This window comes from Symphodus melops (genome assembly GCF_947650265.1).
Source record: "Symphodus melops genome assembly, chromosome: 3".
NCBI classification, from domain to species: Eukaryota; Metazoa; Chordata; class Actinopteri; order Labriformes; family Labridae; genus Symphodus; species Symphodus melops.
This window is the reverse complement of record NC_136693.1, coordinates 6320616-6344391: the sequence shown is the minus strand read 5'-3', so window position 1 is coordinate 6344391 and position 23776 is coordinate 6320616.

Here is a 23776-nt window from a genome sequence, read left to right as displayed (position 1 = left end):
AGCAAATGGAACAAAGTATGATAAAAAAAAAATAGGTTAAAACTTGAGCTGTCACACAAAATTAGTTGAAACTCAATAGTTAGTCACGATTAATTGCATATTCAATGATGTTTGAAGTTCCCTTACTGTTTTTTTAATTTATTTAAAAAAAAACATTTTGGTTGAGCTTTATTTTGTATTTCTGTCCCATCTTAAGCTAGGAGCAGTTTACTTCCTGTTTGGGTACAAACCTGATTTGATTTTGAAATATAATAAGGAACTAGGGGTAGATCAAAGGTTACAACATTAACTTAACCACAGAAAAAAAGGTTTGTGCTACAGATCAAAATGTAAATCACAACAGCTAAGGAGGACGGTAAAAAAAGTAAAATGTTTGATCTAACAAAGTAGATATTACTTTTGCAGTGCCAATGGAGCCATCTTGGAGTTTTTAAAGTAAAATGAGCCATTCAAAGGCACAACCTTTGTAGACATCCCTAAGGCAACAGGGAGAAAATACAGTGGCTTTGCAAAGGTGCACCTCAAAGGGACATTAAGGCATGCAAGAAGACCAACAGATTGACAGACCGACAGACAGACAGACAGACCGGCTGACCGACCGACCGACCGATAGATAGATTTGAAGAGTACAGGTCTGCCTGCAGTGTTGTGGTTCTGATGAGTGGATGCTGAAGATGTGGGCTAAAGTAGAGCTGTTAGGAAAACTGTCATCATGGGGACAATAGACCTATAATCTCAAACCAGTTCTCTCTCAGCATGGGAACAAATCTTCCCCTGCCAGAAAGATGCAGGGAAGAAACTTCAGATGACAGCCAGAGTGCTCCTAAATGGTTCTGTGCTGGCAGAAGAGAGCAGAATAAAAATCCAAGAGCTGTTCTGTTGTGCAAGCTTCCAGCTCAGATTGACTCAAGTGTCTCCTTTTAGGACACTGAGCCTCAGATGTGCACCTGTGCCCAAGGACCTGAACAACAATTCTCTTCTCAGGTCTCAATGACCTGACCTGAACATTTACTTCCAATTTACTGCTATTGATAATTAAAATGCTGCCGATGATCTCATAACAAAAAACATCATACTAACCTTAAAACAAGTTAAGAAACAGGTTTATAAGTAATGTTCCAATAAAGCACTGCAGTTTCCTTATTTCAGCCTTTACTAATTTAAGGTGGACACACATTTGTTTCAGGATTACTTTGATCTACTGAAGGCATTTAAGTTCTCTAACTTTACAGATATAAGTTATATTGCAAACTGTCCCTTCAAATTTGCACATGATTATCCCTCCATATAACAACGATCTATACTACTTTTCCTCATCATGGTTTCAGGGCTGGGGCTGATCCTAGCTTTTATTGTGCGAGACCTTGACTGGTTGTGCACGATTAATGATCACCTAATTTTAATAATACTTCTTTTATTGACCTTAGAACTCCCTAAAATTGCACCTTTCTCGGAAATCAAATATCCAGATTACTTTTTAGCTCACTTTGTTTTCACTGCCATCATGAGAAGAGTGAAAGATGAGGTTGACTAAAGGTCAGGAGGTCTGGAGTTTAAATCTAGACAAAACTGAGAAAAGCTGTTGGTTTTTATAAATGGTTGGGTTAAAGGATGTCAAAACAAGAGGGTGGTGCAAGTGTCAAAACAGCAGTCAGCTGTCAAAAGTCTTACTCTTAATCAAATGAAACCACTGACCTTTTTATGATGTGCCTTAATTTGGAAAGGAAAATACTCTCATGCCAGTTCACCTTAAATTTCAGACTATCCATCCAAAGAAAACAAAGGGATAAGAGCTGAGTCACAGGGAGAGTAACACCATGTATGCAAAGCACCATGCTGAAAAGAATGAGTGCATTGAAAGCCAGAACAGTGAAAATGTGGAGAAAAACACATATTCAGACACACTTAATCACCCTCTTCCTGTTGAAACCACTAATAACGTTTAAGAAACTGACACGGTAAGAAACCCACCCAAGTCTCCCCAAAGAAGGAAGGAACCTGACATCCAAAGTGTGATTGCTTAGCCATTCATATGTGCAAAGGCATAAAGAGCATCCCTCAGTCCAGAAGCACATTGGTTTATTATAATGGAAATGTTATCAAAGATTTTAAATGTCAGAATGTTACCGTAAAGTCTCGAAAGAAACATCATAGCCTAATTATACACACTGACGTTACATTATTTAATGAGCAGGAAAAAAAAATATCATATGAATGCAAAATTACAATTCATGTCCATAAGAAGTAGTATAACAGGTGTAAAATATGTGTGTAGGAAGAGGAACAGAAGCTCTACAAACTTCTTTCTTTCTTTCTAAAATACATGAAAGCATGCAGATTATGTATGTTACAGCTGTTTTTTTTCCCATACTGATTATTTCAGTAAAAATATTAATATTAAATTCAAGCTTTAAACCATACAATCTCTAGATTACATACCCTTTCCTGCAAATAACTCATTAATTGGATGTAATGGACAGGTTTTTTTTGCATCAATAACAACTTAATAGAGACTATAAAGTGGCACATGCCACACGATACACTTTTTTAGCCATTGCCATTGCCTTTATTGGTGTTTACCACAAACATAAAGCTTGGTATTTTATGGTATTTTACCATTTAAGAGCAGAAGCAGGCTTTCATGGGACAATAACAGGTTCAAATGTGGTCCACATAAATCATTGGTATAATGATACTAAATGAGTGGACCATGATTTGTAAAATGCATCATTTGTGCTCAGTCCCTGTGAAACCACCACCTCACAGGCAGCCATGTTAGGAGGGACCCAGCTCCCCATGTGATACAGGCCCTCTGAGAGTCCTTGTATTTATATTTGTTGTCAGTGCAGAGCTGGAGAGCCTTGCTGGCTCATAAATCTGGACATGCTTAGCTAGCACAAATTTCCACCTCATTAGAGCCCCACACCCTGTGGAGGGAACTGAATTACACACCAGTGTTAAAGTGATGCCAATCTACCGGGAGCAGGAGGACTGTTCACACTTTTGACACCTAATACAAAACAACAATTTTACGTAAATTGAAAAAAACAAAATATGTTATAATGGATGATTCAATTATATCAGGTAAACAGGCTAACCTATGATTCAACAGTATCCAATTTATTTTACTTCTGGTATTTGTCTGGAGACTTCTAAACACATTTAAGGGCTGTGAAATATTCATATCAGTATAATGTCCACATTATCACACCCTCGTTTCGATTTATCCAGCGTAAATGTTGCCCTGTGGGTGGATACACCTCATCTTTGAAGCCAAAACCACAGCCAAAGGGTGGTCTGCTAGAAAATAGGCTCAATCTGTCTCCCCCTCTCCACCTCCCACACCAAGCCTTAGCCCTTCACTCAAGCTTCACTCTCTTCTCTCGGGGGAAACATGTATGTCAGAGACAGCAGGTGTGAAGTGAGATTAGAAAGCACAGGAAGAGGAGGAGGTGAGGGAGGATGATAATGGGAAGGGAAGTGAGGAAACACACAAGCATAGTGTTGATGGTGTATATGCTGTCGTCTCACTTTGTATGCAAGTAAGTTGTGTTTAAGTCAATTCAGTATGCTTGTGCAGCAGCTGTGCACATATACTGCTAATAGCTTTTGTTTCTCCTCAGAGAATGTCAGTCATCAGGCCCATATGATGGACAGCTTGGTGGCTGGCACCAGTAGATGAAGAAAGCTCCAAGGCCATCCACTCCTCAGAGAAGCAATTATCTCCCAGCCTCAGCCCTACACCATGGGCCTGCATGAGAATGAGCCCAGGGCCATGCCTCAGTGTCTGGCATCCTCTCTTTGGAGATGCAGACCACATACACAAGCACATATAACACACAGAGTGACTAATTCACACCCTGGCTTACACATACAAAAGAGGAGAGGCAGACACACTAAAAGGTACTAGTGCTGGCCTCCAATGTTGCAGTATCCCGAAACATAACTGCTGAAACTGGACAATGTGGAGAAATATAGCTGGTCAGAACAGGGTTACAGAAGGAGGCCTGGGGCTAGAGTTGAAGAAATTGACAGGTTAGGCCCTATGGCCAAGACCAGGTAGATATTTTTGCAGCCCTGGGGTAAAATAAATGCAAATACTTGTATTGTGTACGTTTTGAAAGCTGGGATTGGCCTAATAAGCATTGTCTGGTTATTGGAATAACTTGCCTGTAGTAGCTCAATAAGCAGTCCTATCTCCTAAAAATATTATTATTAAAGCAAAAAGAAATCAAGACTTTTCAGTACTTAATACATCACTGTGTAGTTAGGATTATTGTAGTATGATGGATGAATAACATACTCATATTCATATCAGTCATATAGTTCATACGCCCACAATCCAATTAGACCAACTTAGAGCTAATGGAGAAGGGAACATTGATGTACATTGAAGGCGTTCTAAAGTGTTGTATTAAAAGAAAATCCACACAGCAATAACTTCCCACAATAATTAGAAAAGCTATCTAGTAATATACAAATGTAACTTCTTGGAGACAGATTTTTAATAAGCAGAGATCTTGATGCCTGTTTTCGGGATTTGAAACAGCATATACTCCTACTAAGTACTGCTTAGTGACAACTCAAAGAACAATATTCTTAAAGATAACATCTTTGGATAATTTTCTGCCTAAATCCACAACTGTAATGGCATAATTTAAGTTCCAATACATTTTAAACTTGTTTTTTTTCCATCTTTGATTATACACTACGCGTGATAAATCATGTTTGCCTGGCTCGGCATGGACAGCGTGCCATACGGAACATATCAACAAACATAAAACTACAGTCAATATTAGCTTGTTTGTTTATTTGCTTGCCTAGCCCATCACTTACATTGGTGTTTTGTGTCTGTGCCCAGAACAAACATTATTCTGAGAGAAAGCTTCTCAACCAGCTGAAGATGCTTGTACTTCCTGCCCATTTCTCCTGAGATAAAACTGCAAACATTTTCACAGCTGCTCTTTCTATTCCTTCCAACCAAAAGTGAACAACAACATCTTTTGGTGCTGTAATTCTCCCTAAAATATGAATGAAAGTAGGTCTATAAGAAACCACAGAAAATGGTAAATAATATTTGTAACAATAATGATAACAGTAATAAAAATAATAATGAAAGCGTTCATTTGATTACAGATTATTCCATTTGTACCCATCCAATCGGCCATCTCAAAATGATGCGTGAGCATCTGTAATTAGAAATTAAAGATATTGAAATAAATTTATTTCAATAATCATTCCTGTGACACATTTTTTTAATTCAGTTAAGACAGTTCCAGTTAACAATTAAGTCTTCAATTTAGCTTAACAGACACCGAATCTGTTAGGCCAATAGTGACATCAGTAGCTATTTTGGAGAGACTATTTCTCTTATAACCATAAACAAATTAACATTGTTGAACACTTAAAATAACAGCAGTATCAATGTTCTCTATTTAAAAAAAACAGTCCAAAATCTTCTTTAAACATGCACATTTGGTATTTCTTTCCTGGACTGTCTTGCTATTAATAACTCCCCATGTGTTGACAATAAAAACTTGTGATAATCCAGTATTATTATCAGTAGCTCATTCAGCTATATAGAATCCACACCTCTACGAGCACAACCCATGACGAGGTTACATTTTACTGTTAGCTAACCTAAAAATAAGCTTATAGTAAGAACAACATCAGAATAAATAGTTCATAGGCATTACAGCTCTGTCAACTAGATGCTGTTTTTACTGATGACAAATCTTAAGATCTCAACACAAACACACTTCCAATGAGTGAAATAATGATAAACAGGGATTCTTTTTGAATAAGCCTTCATATTGTTTTTCCTTTTACATTAATAAGATTAATTAATAAGATCTACCAGCGAATTTGTATGTATTGATTTGTGACATTTTTATGAAGGGGCAATGCCGGTGAATACTCACAATCGAGCTTCTAAGTAAACCATTTCCTCTACAACCTGATGTTTGACTCGCTGCTAAACAAACTTATCTTCAGGGATGTGTACACAAAGTTTGTCACAGCAAATTAGAAGAGGACACAAGGTACCATACATAAAATCAGTCATTAGAGATTATATGACTCTGCTGACGTACTGATGGTCAGTGAACTTGTTGCATAAAAACCTCCAATAATAGTGTGGAATCAGCAAAAAGCAGTAAGCCAAGTTCTGTTTGTATAGACGACCATGTGACTTCTAGGAACAGGCAGTTGGCAGAATAAATTGACTTTTCAACAAAGCAAAAGATGTTAGCTTTTTTTCTATTGAGCATATTAGCACAGGGTTGCGCTGTAATGACAGAGATGCTAAACAGCTGCAATTGATTTGAAGTGTAAGGCAAATTACACATGGCAGAGATAATAGTAAGAATTCGTGTTTAACACTGACTGCAGTAGAGAAAACAGCTAATAGAAAACTGGTAAGTCTTTCTTTGACAAACAAGGAAGCACATGCGGCCAGAATAAGCCCAAATTCCTTTCTCTTTGTTTTTCCTTCCCCTTTCTCCTTGTCTCCACCAACTTTATTGTTGCTTCTGTGTACTGTGTAGACAAAGCTGACACAGAGACGACACTTACTACACAGATACACACATAGCAACTCCTGCTTCTCTGTGTGCTCTGCTAATATTTACACTGCCAGGCCGTACACTGCCACTATTGAGTTTGGCCATTCAAAACAATGTTTGACTAGCATTAGAACAACAGTGAGGGAACACAGTCTGGGTAGTAAGGCCAGTGGCCCTCAGGTTGTGCCCCAGAAAGAAAAGGAAAGACTGAAGGTGTGGACTGATGAGATCTTTTCACACCAGCTAAACATTTAGGGAGTCTGTGTTTTTGTGTTGTTGATTTTTCTTTGTTACAGCCTTTTGTGTGCGGAGAAGTGCGGATTGAGTAATGTTTTGTGTGGATATAGCACCTGATATTTGCTTTTTTTTTAATGTCGTTAAAACGAAACAAAGGCTTACAAAACAAAGACTGAATGATCAGTAACTATCATATGTGTTATCTCAGGTGCTGTTCACAGAGATAAACTACCAATGTAAAGAATACTGCATACACTATTGCTCATAAGGAAAACAGTTGCTCTATTTCAAATAAATCAGTAATTGAGTGGGGCAGGTCATCTGACTGGAACAGTTCCTTTCAGTGGAATAACCTGATCTAAGAGGAATTGCTTTGACTTTGTGAAACATTAGCCTGAGTTTGTGTTAGGTTAGGCTAAGTGTTCACTGTCTTTGATAGCCTGCAGTTGGAGTTCACTGTTCATAGGTCTGCCATTATCATCACTAGAGCAGGTCATAAAAAGCTTACAAACTGGTTAATTATTGTCTAGTCGCTGCTGAGTCAACATGCTAAAACAAAGAAACCAGCAGATTTGTTATACATAATTGCTAACCAAAAAGCATAACAAAAGCTGAAATGGATTTTAAAAGTCTGGTTTAAAATGCAGCTGATATACAGATGGATCAAAGGATTATGAGTTTGTGTGTTTTAATAGAGATGTGAGAGTAGCAGGGGTGGGGGTGGGGCAGGACAGGTACTCAACCTCAGCTGCCAATGTAAGCAGCTTTCATGGTAGGTACTGCCATCTCCTGGTGATGTTTATCAGTAATTCTGGACAGTTTTCTTTAACTGTGTTTTTTAAGTCATTTATTCAAATGGGATATAAAAACTTACTTAAAAATTGTTGAGGAAAGGATGTGTTTTGATATAGATGGACTAAAACACTGGTGTTTAATAAATCCACTAGTTAGGCAATAAATCCTCAAGTATACAATTGTTACACTGTTCAAAAAAGACGTATCTTGGCAACAGTATAGGGAAAAAAAGGCATATATACATCTGAAAAGACGGCTGAAACTTACAACACTAACAAGAGTTGATGTTTATTCCACCCATTATTGTGTTTAGAAGTTTAGTGATTATTTTAAGGTTATCTCCAATTTCTAGAGATAACTGTGTTTCCTAAAATGGATGGCCGAACATAAACACAACAGTTAACTTAAGGTGTAGTACTGATAAGGTGTTGAATAGCCTAAACCACACTCTCTGAAAGCATTTGAATCATTATTTACAAAATTGGCCCAAGAGTTAAATGGTAAATGTTTAAATAATTGAATCATTTAAACAAATGTTTAAAAACAGGTAGGTGAACCATCGGAGGATATCTAACCTTGAAAGTAATTGTAATGTGACTTAAATGTAAGCTTCAAGATCCCCACACCTATTAGATCACCCCATAAGTTTGTTTTAATCTAAATTTGAAAAACTAAAATGACAATGCAGCAAATGTACTGGTCGCTTCTTGAAGAGCATTCAGGGTCACCTGAACTGTGATGGGTTTGTCAGGTGTGCTCTTGCAAAGTTCAGATCAGATTTCTTCTGATCCCTTAGCAATGTGATTCTTTTTTTTTTTTATCATGTAGCCATGTAGTCCTCCAGTCTCTGAGCTGGCAACACATGAGCTTGGTTATAACAGAGCCTGAAGGTCAGCTGTAGAGTCTGCTTGGCAGGTGACTGCGGTGCTGTCTCTGGTATTTCAGAAACATTTGATCCTCGACCAAATTCTTTCTTCTTACAGCCCCACTCTAAGAATTAAACTACTGCGCCATGGGCCTTTACAAAAACAATAATTTTAATCTGTGAACATGAACAGAGTTCTATGAAGGTTGAGTCTTTTCCACATATTACACAGTGGCTAATAGTGCCCCTATTGAATTCTAACAATTGTAAAAATGATTGTATTTTCTCAGTGAAATAAGGATTCCTTGCATAACAATACTGTCAAAAAATGTAATGCTATTGGTAATGAATGAAAGATATGTGTACAGGCACAAGAAACAGAAACCTCAACTTCAGGGTAAGTCAATATTATTGTTATAAAAGTTATATAGCTAAGTAGTGATTAAGTTATATGAATTAAATACAATTTAGGAATACAAATTAATTTCCAGGAAAATCTCAGTTTGCCATTGTGCTTTCCGAGTACTGATGTTGCTCCTAATGGAGATAAAGAGGAAAAAGGCTCTTTTCTTCTCCCAACAAGGTTAAAATAAAGCACCTAATATGACTGCGTGATTCAGGATCAAATTGCCTCCTACTTAAATAGATTTCACATCAGTTTGACAAGCTACTTCAATGTTCTCAAATTAAAACACATTAACGGCTATTGTATATCTAAAATACAAAGGAAGTTATTTCTGTAGCTTTCAGTGGAATAAGAACTATAATCATCCATGTCAATGTATATTTTAAAATACAATTGAACATGTATTAGAAAAAGTAGCAAATAACGTGAAAGTCATGTCATTGTCAATAACTAATAATAGGGGTTATTGTTTGAACACTACCATTTTGATTCAATGTGACAATGCCGGCTTTGTAAAAAAAAGAGCTTCCATAAAACTCTGCAGAAAAAAAAAGCTCAGTATGCTATTTTCTTGTAACCAGTGTGAGTTCAGTTGAAAAGGAAAGCAATTATGTCTCTTTTGAAAAGCCACTTGGACAGCTCTTGTGAGTAGCCCCACTCATACATGACTCATTTCTACTCATTTTCATCCAGAGACTGAAAATGCACCACACTCTGCTGCTCCTGCCAGCTCTTGGTACAATTATTCACAGACTTCTTCACACACTTATCTTCTCCATCTGAGGTCAACATGGGCCCTAATATGCACCTTTTTAAAAAAAATCAGCCTCTTGAAAGAGTCTAGTGCAAATTCATCAAAAATATTTTGTTTTTGTTCAGGGTCAGGATATTAGTATGTAAATCAAAATCTCTGTTCATGACTAAGAAAAACCCAGTCTCATAGATGCATCTTGTGCCTGTCTATTCGCGGAAGTAGTTATGTGCAAAAATAGAGAAATACACATACACATTAAGTCTACCAAGATTAGATACACAAAACAGCTTATTTCCAAGTTTAACACTGATCACCTTCTTATGTATAAAATGATTTTACTGTGATACTTAAGTATACCCCTGTTCTGGCCTAAAACATAGCATTGCCACACTTGCTCCAAAAGGAAATCTAGAAGTGTTCAAATATCAGAATAATTTCGCTCATCAACAGTTTCTAAATGCAAATATTTGTTTATGATCTATAGATCAAGTAAAAAGTATGAATTCAATCACAGTTCTTCCTATTGTCAGCGTGGTCCAACAAAATGATTGACACAGCTACAAAAGTTTGTAATGAAAAATGTTTTTTTTCAACAGATGATATAAACTTAAAGTATTGGCGGTTTTCCTGGGTGATGAGATACTTAAAATGAAAAACCATGAGCATGTTCAGAAACTTACAGCTTCTCTTTTTATTCATCCAACAGTAAACCCTCATTACATTTATTACATTTACAGTAACTGCAACTGAAATAAGGGAAGCAGACAGACAGCTTTCATTTGTAGAAGCCGTTTCAGATAGTGAAGTAAAACGTTACGATCAGTTATGGCAGTGTTAGCTTTGCCAAACGACTTACGATTTAGACACAACCTCGTGGACGGGTAAGGGGACTATTAGCAGGATAAAGCTATTTAATAGGGATGTTCGACAGTAAACAGGAGAGGAAAGCAAACAGCTTCAGAACCGTCAGGGTTGAGTCATTTCTTCTGAATGTTGGATATTCAAAGCCTTTCAAGAATTCTTCTATCAGTTTAACTTTAATTAACTAAACAACAACAGGGAAAGCAATTTTCCTCCCTGAAATAATTGACTACCTATATGGTTATAGATGCACTTTTTAATCAGCCTTTACTCAGACAAGAGTAACAACGCAAACAGAGTTCTTTAATTTCAGCTGTTTTTAGTGCAGCTTTCCTTTATGAGGATAAGAATAGAATTGTAACATCATCAACTTGATTCCATTTGTGTCAGTGCAGTCTCATCACTGCATTTAAAAGTTTATGTTGATGTGCCTTGCATTTCCATTTCCAGCATCCCTTTTCCCTTGCAACCTTAAAGTAGCTAGTTGTTAGATTGGCATTTGTAAAAGCTAATTTAGGAACATTTAACACAATGCCCTTATCTAGTTCCTCAATATCAAGTACAAAACCATAGTTATCAATCTTACCTTAATGCTTTTAACTTCCACAATAAACTTTTTCATGTTAATTTGAGTCAATCCTGTTGCAAAAAAAGAAGAGAAGACTAAGGAGTGGCAATATTTGCAATAATTCTGGGTTGCATATAAAGCCAGTTCTGTGGGTGCAAAGTGACATAAAGTAGAAACTGTAGCAGCTCGTGCTTTGTGCAGTGATGCAGATGGTTAACTTGCATTAATAATGTCCGGAGCTGTAAAATCAGGACATGACTGCTGAATTATTTTGCAGTGGTGTATTGACTTCACAGCAGCAAAGTTAAAACCTTGAAATCTAAAAGTAAAATGAGACTGGGATTTTACAGCATGGTTAAAAGAGTGAGAAAGACATTGAAAACTATGCACACTAGACCTTAATGAGTGTGGGTGGATGAAGATCAGTCTCAACATTGTCATCACAAAGACAACCACAGCCAATAAAAAGTCAGCCTGGGATTCACAGCGCTTTAGTAAAACCACACCACTGACAGCTGCAGAAACTGAGGGCTGTGCCAGGAACACAAGGAAAACATCCAACCCACTTTGGCTGAGAGTGTTTATCCCTCAACAATGCCTTCCAATATTTTTTGTGGATGCAAAAACCCAAAGCTTTCATTGTTTTTGGCAGGGACCTTCATGTCCTGGTTGGTGTTGACGAGGAACCAGCTTAACGGTAATCACTTGCAAATGTATTTATCTTTTATAGCCCATGATTGTTACTGTTTTCCTCCAAGGCTAGGCCGGAGTGGAGTGGGAGTTAGGGCCTTTGTTTGGGATTCCTGAAGGACAATTGATTTTACTTCCACATTATCTGTTTATGTTTTAAATGGTTGAAAAAGGGGTAACAATGCAAGTGACCCAGTGTATTAGAAAAAGCTATTTTAAACATTGGTTTGATTTTGAGCCAGAGTCATTACATAGAGATGGAGCAATGGGATGACAAATGAGGCCTCTAAGTGAAACAAAGCAGGCTTAGTGCATCTCTGTTCTCAGTATAAATACATGGAAAATCTTCTCACTTGCATAAAGGCTAAGGCCTCCTGTAATCTATTTATAGTATTTGTTAACAATATGTTTATGTTTTAGCAGATCGTAGCCTTGCTCAGCAGTGGCATTTATAGGATTTTACACAGTCAAGTAATGGAGATGGTATTATGACTGAGCCACAAGCGGATGCATTTAAGAGAAGCTTCTATTTCATAATGTTACCAATATGGTAGTGTATAAACCACAGCACATTCAGTAAGGTGGAGATCATGGACACAGCAGGGATGTGCATAATTCCAAGGGAGGAAAATATTGTCTCGGGTTTACCCTCCAAATGTTGTGCTCTAAGCTTTGGCTGCTGGTTTATTTACAGTAGAGGATATGAAAGAGAAAAGCAAAAATAACTCAGTAAAAAGGTGGCGCTTTCAAGAGGATATTGTTACTTATTAGACATTCTTTCACAATGTGTTGAGGTTGCAACACATTGAAAACTTGATCTAAATACTTTTAAACAGATGCACAATGACAAAGCTAATACTAACATTTAGCGGGTTTACAGTTGCTACAGACAATTTTCATTAAACATCTTAGCTTGTTAACGTTTGCTTATCAACAACTGTAAAATACACGACAGGGACAGGTCAAACAAAGATGTTTATCTGATACATTTTAAAGTCACATGGCTTGTGAATAACGGGTCCATTCGTTTACTTTGGTGGCAAACAAACCTAATATAATCTGGTTTACATCTCCTTTAGAGTAAATAGACGGAGGAGTATGGTGAGGAGGAGTGGAAAAACCCACATAACACAGATTTAGGACTTACAGATTCCTTTTCAAACTGTCTCTGACAGAGCTCTAATTGTAGGAGCTTATCTGCATCCCAATGTCTCCCGATTTCAAGACATTAGCTCCCAGACAGTTGTAGCCTTGACATATTAAGATGTAGAGCAAGAAACTGTGCTCTGGGCACCAGACAATGTGCAGCTAATGCACTTTGCTAATGTATTATTAAGAAAGTGGCCTTTCTAATTGAGTTTTAATGTCAGTGGCCACTCTCCCATATGTCTGACCAAGCTCAGGGGAAAAGTTTAGATGTTGATAGATTATATGTGGCCACTGGTGGCAGCTCCAAAGGTCATAGGCAATAATGGGGCAACAACCACAACCTAAGATGCTATTTAAAGGAAGCCTGTCTGCTATATTTACATCTATTAACATTTTACTGGGGGTTTTTTAAAGGCAGAAATTATTAAACAAGCACTAACAAAATGTGTGTGATGAATAAAAGCATTAACTGTGCGTGTATGAAGCTTTTTTTTTTTTTTAAACTCAGCTTGAGGGACAATGCAGGCTTCACCAATTTTGAAAGATCGAAACCTAAAGTCTGAAAGCTAAATATAACACTTCTGCAAAGAGAAATCTGGTAAAAGTTTGCAAACTTAACTAAATCCAAGATAAGAAATAGCAAGGTATGTAACTTGGAATTTGGACATGCTTCCTGAATAAACAAGAAGAAATTAGCATTTTAAACAGCAGCCCATTATGCACTGCAGCTTTGTGGAAATCATTAGTTACACACTTCCTTGCAATTATTCTGCAAGTTCAACCCACACATTGTCTATGATAGGAAGGCACAGAGAAAGGCTCTCGTCTTTATGAGAATCACTCACCCAGAGCACAAGATAAAGCCGAGCAAAAACTTATTTCAAAAAATCCCAACCGGCTAATTAACATTGTGAATTCAACCAGAAAGTCAGTATTCCTCTGACGAGTTTAATTGCATTGATGTGTGAGCCATAATTTAACGGCTCAAATAGAGAGCTGCTTTGGCTGCCATAAATGAAGGTATTTTCTCACCTCAAAGACCATAACAGGATTTTTTTTTTCATGTTGTAGCATAATCAAGTTTAGCTTTACCTGAGCTCATTTGATGATTTAATAGACTTAAATGAGTTTTCCTCCCCAGGTTAATTATGAAGCACTGAATTAAATTTACCTCTGTGTGATTGCTTATTTATAAAAATGTCTTCAGCTCTGCTTGGAGGTAATGTGATTATTGGATTGAACTAAATACGTGCCACGTCATGTTGTGCGTTTCAGCTTGCTGATGAGTTTGAAGGGTCACTGAAAATGATCATCCTACTTATAACAAGCACTGCATGACAATAAGACAACTACAATTAACGTACACTGAGGAAAACTGATTTAGCACAATGTTTCACAACATCTAAACACACCAAAGAACATATAGACAGTTAAATTCAATCAAATGCAAGCCCAGTTATATAAAAGGCTAGACGGTATTGCCTTGATTTATTAAGGACCATAAGAGTACTTGGTTTGATGATTTTATAATAATAATAATGCAAAAGATGTGAACACATGGGCCTTTTATCTGACAAACAATTTAAAGAACCATTTGTATTTTACAATGTTACATCAGGACAGCGTTAAAATATTAAAATCAACCCAATTCATCAATTTTTCCCTCAATATTCTGCTGTTTGCCTAATAGCACCTTTAAATTCGGCTACACTCATGTTTTTACCGTGCGCATCAATCGATCAATACTACAAACTTAGGGTCCAGATAAGACACTACAGAAGACATAAAATATTATACAAAATATATCAAATACAAAGCACATATAGATGTATATCTTTACCCCCACCTTCTCTAACAAGTTCTATGTAAACTAAACAGACCCCATATGAATAGGTCAAACTTTTTGAAATCTAGGAGTTTCATCAAACCTCACATTGTCAAGCACTGCTCAGAAAGGCCAATGTAGTGCAGAGAACAAGTGATTATTTTATGGTGCAGCTAATCAAACACAGCATGGTCACAAAGCAGAGCACTTGATATCTCAGACAAGTGGGTTTTAATGGCTGTCAGTGCTTGACCTTCTCTACAGGGCCTACATGTTAGTCACTCTCCAACAATTTCAAATTGAAACAGAGTCATAGCGACTACTGAATGTGCATGTGGAAAGCAGAAGAAAAGCTTGCCTTAGAGAGAGGGGGAAAAAAGATATCTCCCACCATTCAGTGTCTCTTTCTTCAGTCTTGGACCTGGTGTCCCCGAGTGGGTGACAGTATGACTGTGTCTAATTACTTCTGTCTACAGACCTTCCCCACTGAGGGGTTGTCTGAAGGCCACCTTGGCTGTGGCCAGCCTGAATTCGGATGCTTTTGGCTATCAAGGCTGTGTTGTTGATATAGAGTTTTATGGAAACAGAGTTATAATAGCAAAGCAGCAGGTGGAAATATCTACCTTCCACTTTGTGAAATATTAACGTAATTCCTCTGGGTTGAAACAAGCTACAGAAACATCCTTGTATGAGTCTGTGAGGGACTTAGCCTTTATCATTTAGCCCAACAGTGCAAAGAAAATGCTGCATAATATTGAAGCTGTTCTGCATTACAGAATATCAGTGATGTCCTCCCATTATATGTTCAGGGCCATTAAAATTCTTCTCATAATCACTTAACAAACTCACACATACATCCTGCACGACCTGCAATTATCCCCATCCTCCTTATGGCCACCCTGACGTTCATAAGTGAATCTATTGACGATTACAATTATGGAGAGTGACTGAGCTCATCCCTCAAGTTCCAGCGTACGCCCCAGAAACATGCAGCAGGTTCTGTAAATGGAACAATTAAGATAATTGACTGTACAGGCCCCATTAACAAAGCCTGCTTTTGGCTTGGAGCTGCGATTAGATTAATTCTCATAATGGAAAAGCCCTTGTTCTTTCATTGTTCTCCATTTGCCCTCTTTATTCCTGGAGCGATTCAAAACCTGTGAGTCGGGTTTCATGCAGGGCTGATCACAGGTTTTTTTTATTGATCTAGGTGACAGGGGAAAGCACATACGATGTTCATTGTCAAAAAAATATGGTAATAATAAATGGCCATCAGTTTTAAAATGATGTATTTCTTTTTTCTAAAAAACAAATCTAATATTTATAATGTCCAATAAAGAGGTCAGACAACTTTCTACATCCAGGTGAACGACTATATGACTCTTGATGCAAAAAAACCCACATCTTCAAACCTAGGCCTGTTTAAGTCTAGTTTAGATAAAGGGAAACCAGCACTGTTATTAGTGAAAACCACCCTCTTGGGAAATGGATATGGGAGGAATGTCAAGTTCTTGTTTAGCCAGGTGGAAAACATTGTTCAGAGGGTTTCTCTTCTGCTGAATGCAATTAACCGTGTTTTATGTAGCTTTATTGCTTCCTGCCAAAAGGTATGAAATAAAGGTAAAATGAAAGTTGTATATAAGTTGTTACACTTTTTAAACTGCTATGGATACCATAGTAGTACTGCTCTCAGACTATGCAGAGTTAATTAACTAGCATTGTGTGTCATTCACCAACTATGGCAAAAAATCCTGAGCATCACAGCATTTGCTGAATTTGTAGAATATATAATAAATAGCTAATAAATATTAGCTCTTTAAGCCTGAAAATGTATATAGAATGATAATATTAGTGTTGCATCACCTTAATTCAGCATCAGACTAATAAAAATGTCACATTGTCATTCATAAATGCTTCAATGACTATTTCTAAATATATACAACTTTTTTATCAGCCTTAGTATTGGGTTAAAATATCCTTTTCAGGCAAAGTTATGTCCTGTGCTCCTTTGTTTGTAATTATAATCTATATTATAGTGAGTGTTGGAGGAAGGTCATTATCTTAGTAACATGAAGTGTGTATGAGATTTAGATGTGTTCCGACTGTAGGGGAACTAAGTCTCCTCAAGTTAGCTCCTATATCAGTGCAAGACAGACGTGCACATGCACACACGCACGCATGCGCACACACACACACCCTCTATGGGTATCTCTGTATGTGAGACCACCCACAATAAGTGTATGTTAGTACAACAATCCTATATCTTTCTGCAGCACTGCCGCTCTAGGCTTGGCACACATCCCTCTTATAAGAACGTTTGAACCAAAGCTTCTGCTATTAAATGCTCCTTTTCTTCTGGTGTTATTCTACAGAACACCAAGCTCTCTTATCCACAGTCAGTGCCTGTTCAATCCATTCAAGAATGATATGCATTCCTGAACCGCTTACAGCTAGCCGCACTCCAACAGCTCATGGCCAAGAAGGACAGGTTGCACTGCCAAAGAAAAGAAGGCTAGTAAAGTGGCCACATTATTGGACTCTGGTTGAGTTAAAAAAAAAAAGACAAAAAAAAAAACCCAACATAAAAAAAACAATACCACAGAAACAAATTATAAAACATATTACATGGCAGAGAGCCAGGTATAACAATTTTCTTTTTGAGGAATGAGAGTGCACAGCTGCTCCAAGTTTGTCCTATAACTGACCATCTGTAGAAAGAGCCCCTTCTTGATGTCTGTAACAGAAGACAAACCAAATACCTTCTGAGTCTACACAAGCCTGATCTCTCCCCTGCAGTTGAAAAAACAAATAAACATGGGCTCATGCTAGGCAGACCTGGCAAATCTACTCAGGAATTTCAAATACTCTTGACTTTTTTTCCATGAGGTCTTTGGAGCAACCTTTGCAATCAAAGATGTCAATTTTGCTTGGAAAGAGAAAAATATCAGGTAAATATTTTCAGGGAAACTGTTCATATTTAAAATGGAATGGCTCCCCTCACCCCCTACATTGCGTTTTCCACAGTGTACACGCCAACACAGACCTTCGTTCTAACCATAACCACCAACTTCAGTTGAAGTCCAGTCTTTTGGACCGATCAGTGCTGCTTCTCTGCCATAAGACCCACTTACATACTTGTTTGTTTTTCCCATGCCCACTTCAAACTCCCCCAACTGAAAAGGCCTGTGTGTCTTGGAAGACAGAGAAGGTAGGAAAATGTCAACAAATGGTCATTTACATCGGCATGAAAACAAACAAAACTAATAGAAAGGAGTTGCTAAGAGGTCCATGCCTTTTTTTTTTTTGCACCAGAAATCCTTCTCATGTGGCTTCAGGCAGCCTGCCAGCCAAATCTAATATGGATTTATATACAAAGAAAGTGCTTAGTTTAACATAATGAATATTTAATCATGCATGGACCCTGTAAAGCAATTTTGCAGAAATAATTGAAAGCAGACTTTGTCTCCAGGCTTGGAAAAAAAGCAACAGCTAAACTGTTGACCCAAAGGAGCCCCAAATTCTCACGCTGGATTAAATGTTTACACTGCTGGCATACACTCTGATAAATGAGGTTAGGAATCCGGGATGGAATCAACCAGTGTTAAGTCTGCTGATTCTGTCAGGGCGAGAGAACACACAGACGCCTGGCTGTGCACATTACACATGCATTTGTTGGGCGGCTCTACCCCAGCTGTCTAACACTTTGACTATGTAACATTAAACTGTCAGACGGTGTGCCTCGAGTTAGAGAATGAATAAGATAAGGGATGCAATAGCACCTGCGTCTAATTCAAATTAACTGTAGGGTTTATTAAATATAGGTTAAGCCATTCTGTCTTTTGTGCTCCTCTTATACATACAATTATACCTTGTACTTCTTATCCATCCACTTAACAGAGTGAGCCGTACAGCTTGTATCAGCAGTGACTAACAGTTTTCATACAAACTTATTATAATAATAAGTGAGAAAAAAGCTAGTCATTTCCTCCACTCAGTCAAGGTGCATCAACAAAGACAAATGCACATTTTTGCGGCAGAGTAAAGCAAAAGCACAGACTAAATATAGAACAGGCCTATATGAGTATTATTAATCATATGCAATACTTTGCTGATCACTTCTTAATATAAACTCTCATTAGGGTTTACAAAGAGTCTGTGAAAAAATGCAGCACAGCTTCATGTTACAAAAGAGAAATATATAAAAAAGCTGAACTTGTATTTTGAAAAAGGCGAGGGAGAGGAACGACATAAGCGGATTTGAAGGAAAGTGTTCACTTATGCAAAATAAAACAGGTTATCAGGTCTATTTGGTGAATCCCTGGCACCCTTAATAAATCAGCTTAGGGTGCGGCCTAACGGCTTCATTCACCCAACAAATCTCTGCACTGCAATAACATGCGCCAGCGAGCACAGATTAATTTAATAACTCTTTAATATTCTCTATGAAAAAGAACAGGAGACCGAGTCCGGAGCATATGGGGAGGGTGGTAAAGGGGGCTATCTGTGGAATAGGATATTGCTGCAGCAACAGATTGAATATTACATAATGATGTCATTTATATTCCATTCGAAGTGCTGGATTCCCACAGAATGGGACTCAAACAGAGCTAGGGATTTGTCTGTGATAAAGAGTAATAAGGAGAGACTAAGTTTGTGGGGAAAGACTCGATGACTTCAGATGAAAATGAGCGGATAGTGTCCTGTTGCAGAGATTGTCTTTCTCGCTATCTGAATGTTCCTTTTCTGAGATGTGGCCCATCATGTATGACCAACCACCTAACACTGTGAAATTAAATATTTCTGAACAGAGGCCTCAATTTTACAAATATGAGTCAGGGTTTATAGCTTTAAACTCTATACTTAGAAAGTTCTTTTTATGAAAAAGACATCTAGAGGTTACAAATTGGGTTCTTCTTTGCCTCGTGAATAGCTGGTGTTTTCAAGCTGCACGGTTAATCCAGAACAACAACAACACAGCTTGCAAAGAAAAGTAACATGTTGCTCTAAAGTCGATAAAAAATTCTATATTTCCCATTTTGTACTACAGATGACAAATACCCAGAAATCAGTAAAACAAGGCAGATTAAACTGACACGTCTGAATCGGAAACAAGCACTCAACACATCAGGTGGAGGTGGAGCTGGCAGAGAATAAACAGAGCCTGCAGACGTTGTAATGAGAATTTCCTCCATTTGGCAGTAGCCTGCAGCAAAGGTCTCCCATCTGTTTCTTATTAGAATGGGAGGCAGCAGTTTGGAGGGGGAAGGACACACAAGGAATTGAAAGAATGAATGGACCACAGTGACATCTAACGGAAGTAGCTATTAATACAGGAGGGTGTGGATGGATACATGTACAGAAAAGTAAGGAAATTACTGGGAATATAGAAATTGAGTTTCAGCTTTTTGTGTCTTTCTTTGTAAACGACAGCTAGCAATAACATGCACACTTACACACGGACACAGAGATTTTGTCTTTCACCACTTCTTTTTAAAAGACATGCTGAAGAGACTCAGAGGTGTAAACAAAGTACACGCTCAAACAGGTAAGCTGAGCTTTTGTTTGCCTCTCAAGCTCTTCTTTGTATCTTGTATTTGCTCAGTATTTTACCTACATGGTGAATCTTTGTCTTCAGGCAGAAAGTGGCCAAGAGATAAGCTGGAACAGCAAGTTGAGTTTGACCTTAAATCCAAGTAGTCAGAAATTAAAATGATTGATGTGGAAGATGGCCGACAGTTGGATCAGTTTTGTTTTTTTAAAGAAATTTAAATGTTATGAAAAATGACAACTGCCCCAGTTCACTTAAATGCTATCAGAGCATGGACAACAACTTATATCAGCTTTAAAATCTTACGTTACCCTTAGCTAAGTAACTGTGAAGTCTTAGCTTTACCCTTGAGCTTCTTCTTTGAAGAACCTGGGAGTGGGCTGACAGTGACTAAAGAGTTGTTTGCATATCGAGTGACGTTGCCTCTGCAAGTAGATTAAACACTAAGGTCAATGTTGAACCTATAAAAACACTCCACAAAGAATGGCAGTTGGTACTAATGTGTGTGTTTAAACTGCGTACACACACACACCTTTATTGTGTGGGTGGGTGGGGAGAATGTGTGTGTATTAAGGGGGTGTGAGAAGCTTTTAGGAAGATCAACAGGCAAAGAAGGTAAACAGGCTCAACAGTGGAGGATGTTATGGCTTATGCTGACATGTAAAGCAAGACTTACTTTATCTTAAAGAAACTAACACATTCGCACTCTGATGACAGCAGATGCTATTTAAAGTATCTATCAGTATTAACTAATCCATTTATACACACTGTTCTTGACTGTAGCTCAGTTGTATGGGTTTGAATATGTACTGTATGCCAATATCCCCTGGACTACCTTGAAACATCCTTTTTACAAAATAATTTCGCATAGTCTTTTTCTGAGCAACTTTCTTCCCTCCAAAAGAAATACTTCCCACAGGTAAACGCCATTCTCCGTTAGGTGCAACATTATTAAAAGGCACTATAGATGAATATCAGAAATGTGATCAAATGTGTTGACTTTTTTTTTTACAAGGTAAGGTGTAAGCACTAGGGCACAACCTGAAATTTTAATGGGAAACAACACACACACGGTTGTACAAAGACTTTTTGTTTACTCGGGAAGCAGGTGAAAAGAAAAGGGGGTTAAAGGGGAAGAGGGTTGTTGAATTTCTGAGATGATCCACTACTTCAGATGGTATCAACATATAATGTTGTTTAAAGCCAAAGATAAAAGAAAAATGCTGGGATTGAAACGTCTGTTATCAGCACAGAGCAAAGTAATGCCCCCACATCATTTCAACATGATCACTTGTGTTGTGCAGAAGCAGTTCCTTAATGTAAGTGCAATTGTTGGTCAAACACCAAGCACATACACTCTTACCTGAAACTTATGGGCATACTTTTTTCCAAAAGATTTTCGAGCAGTATTTGACAATTAAGATAAAATTCAAAAGTCCAAGTATGTTCAATATGTAACACATTTTCAAACTATGGACAACAGTATGAAAACTATCTTTCAGACTAGCCACATTATTGTAGCCACAATTTTAAAGAGCTTTTTCATTATTGAACTTTTGAATAGTTCTTACAGTTTTGCAGGATTAAGGCACAGGCCCATCTATCGACAGAAGGCCTAGTTTTGAAAACTATATTATACACTATTGGCATAGATTGGGTTTTCAGAGTGTTCCTACCAATCCATAATTTCATAAAGTACAATAAGACTGTCTTAGACTCGACTGAAAGGATCAATAAAGTTCAGTCTAAGTCTAAGACATTGATGACTGTAAAGCATTTTAGACTTACCTTACACTTTGTTGTTTCTAGTAGCATCATTAGAAGGTGGGCAGGGCAAAGTGTGTCTCTCAACAATCAGTCAAACATGTCATCTTAGTCTGAAAATAAAAAATAACATAAATTAATAAAAATGTAATTATGTCAATCACATTTGTTGTCTACACTTAACTGATAAAGCGATCAAGTTAATTATTTCCTACAATACAATGCAATTACACTGGTTCAATTAGGTAAGCTTTATTGGTATGAATGTGAAAATATTGCTAAGCAATAAATAATACTACACAAATCAGGTTAATTGCAAATGTACATTTTTAACAATAGGCTATAAACCAACACAAAGATACACACAGGCTTACTGAATACGATGACAGGCAGTGGTGGCGAAAAATAATAATATACAGCAAACTTAACATACTGTCTCTCGTTTTAACACACACACACACACACACACACACACACACACACACACACACACACACACACACACACACACACACACACACACACACACACACACACACACACACACACACACACACACACACACACACACACACACACACACACACACACACACACACACACACACACACACACACACACACACACACACACACACACACACACACACACACACAGGTACCAAACTATGACTATTCTTACAATTCATCAAAGCAAATCCAAAGTCCCCTGTGGATAAGAGGAGCTGTGTTTAAGCAGCCATTAGCAAGTGTTTGAGTTAAAGAAGCCATTTAGTACTGCTGTCATGTGGTGTTTGCTCTGACACTGCTTTAAGGCTGGCTAGTTAAACAGGCAAGAAAGGAAGGGTCAATATTTTCTCAGGCAAACCTGAAGACACAGCAGAGATTGGCTGATAGTCATTTCCCCCATTTTAACCACTTCTAACCAGCGCTCAAACAGCCACACTTGAGCAGGAGGGACATCCTGTGGAGAACATAAATTACCACAGTTTTAAATGGCTATCATTCACTTCCAGCTGATTCACCAAACTTTTTTGCCTTGCTGCCACTATAAACCGAGAAACACATTAACTACTCAATAAAATTGAGTCAACAGATTGCACACATGATTATTAATTAAATCTAACATTGTTTAAAGTTGAGTTAAAATAACTCAAATCAGTTGCTAAAGAATAACCTTTTCACTCTATTGTCTTTGACAGTGAATGTTCATCTGCTCCTTTAACAGTTGGGCACTTTAATGACAATCACCTTTATCACTTCTGGTTTCGCGTTATTGTTTTGCATACTTAATGCCGTTTTCACCTTATTGTTTTGGATACTTAATGCTAATCATTGCTCCTTTATCTTCTGGGAACTTTAATGACTCAACCTGCACTTTAATCTGCATCCCTAACTGTCTGCATTGACTGTTTAATGTCTGTTCTCCCACCTCTGGCACTATCTCCACCTCAAACACCACTGTACATGCGCAGAAACAACACTAACTTCTAGAAGGTCAGCAATTTGTTTCTGAGGCTTCATAGCTGTTTACAGGTCTCTTAGCACGATACAATACATACAATTAGCACATATGTTTTATCTCCTTCACAGGTTATGTACATTGATGTTGTATAAGCATGAGCGTGATGTTAATTGCACAGGTTTAATCTGTACTTACGTTTACTCTTAGTCACATAGGGGGATTCTAAATCTTGTTTCAGGCTAATTGTATACAGAAGGGAGGGAGGACAGCAGTTGTGTATTATAACT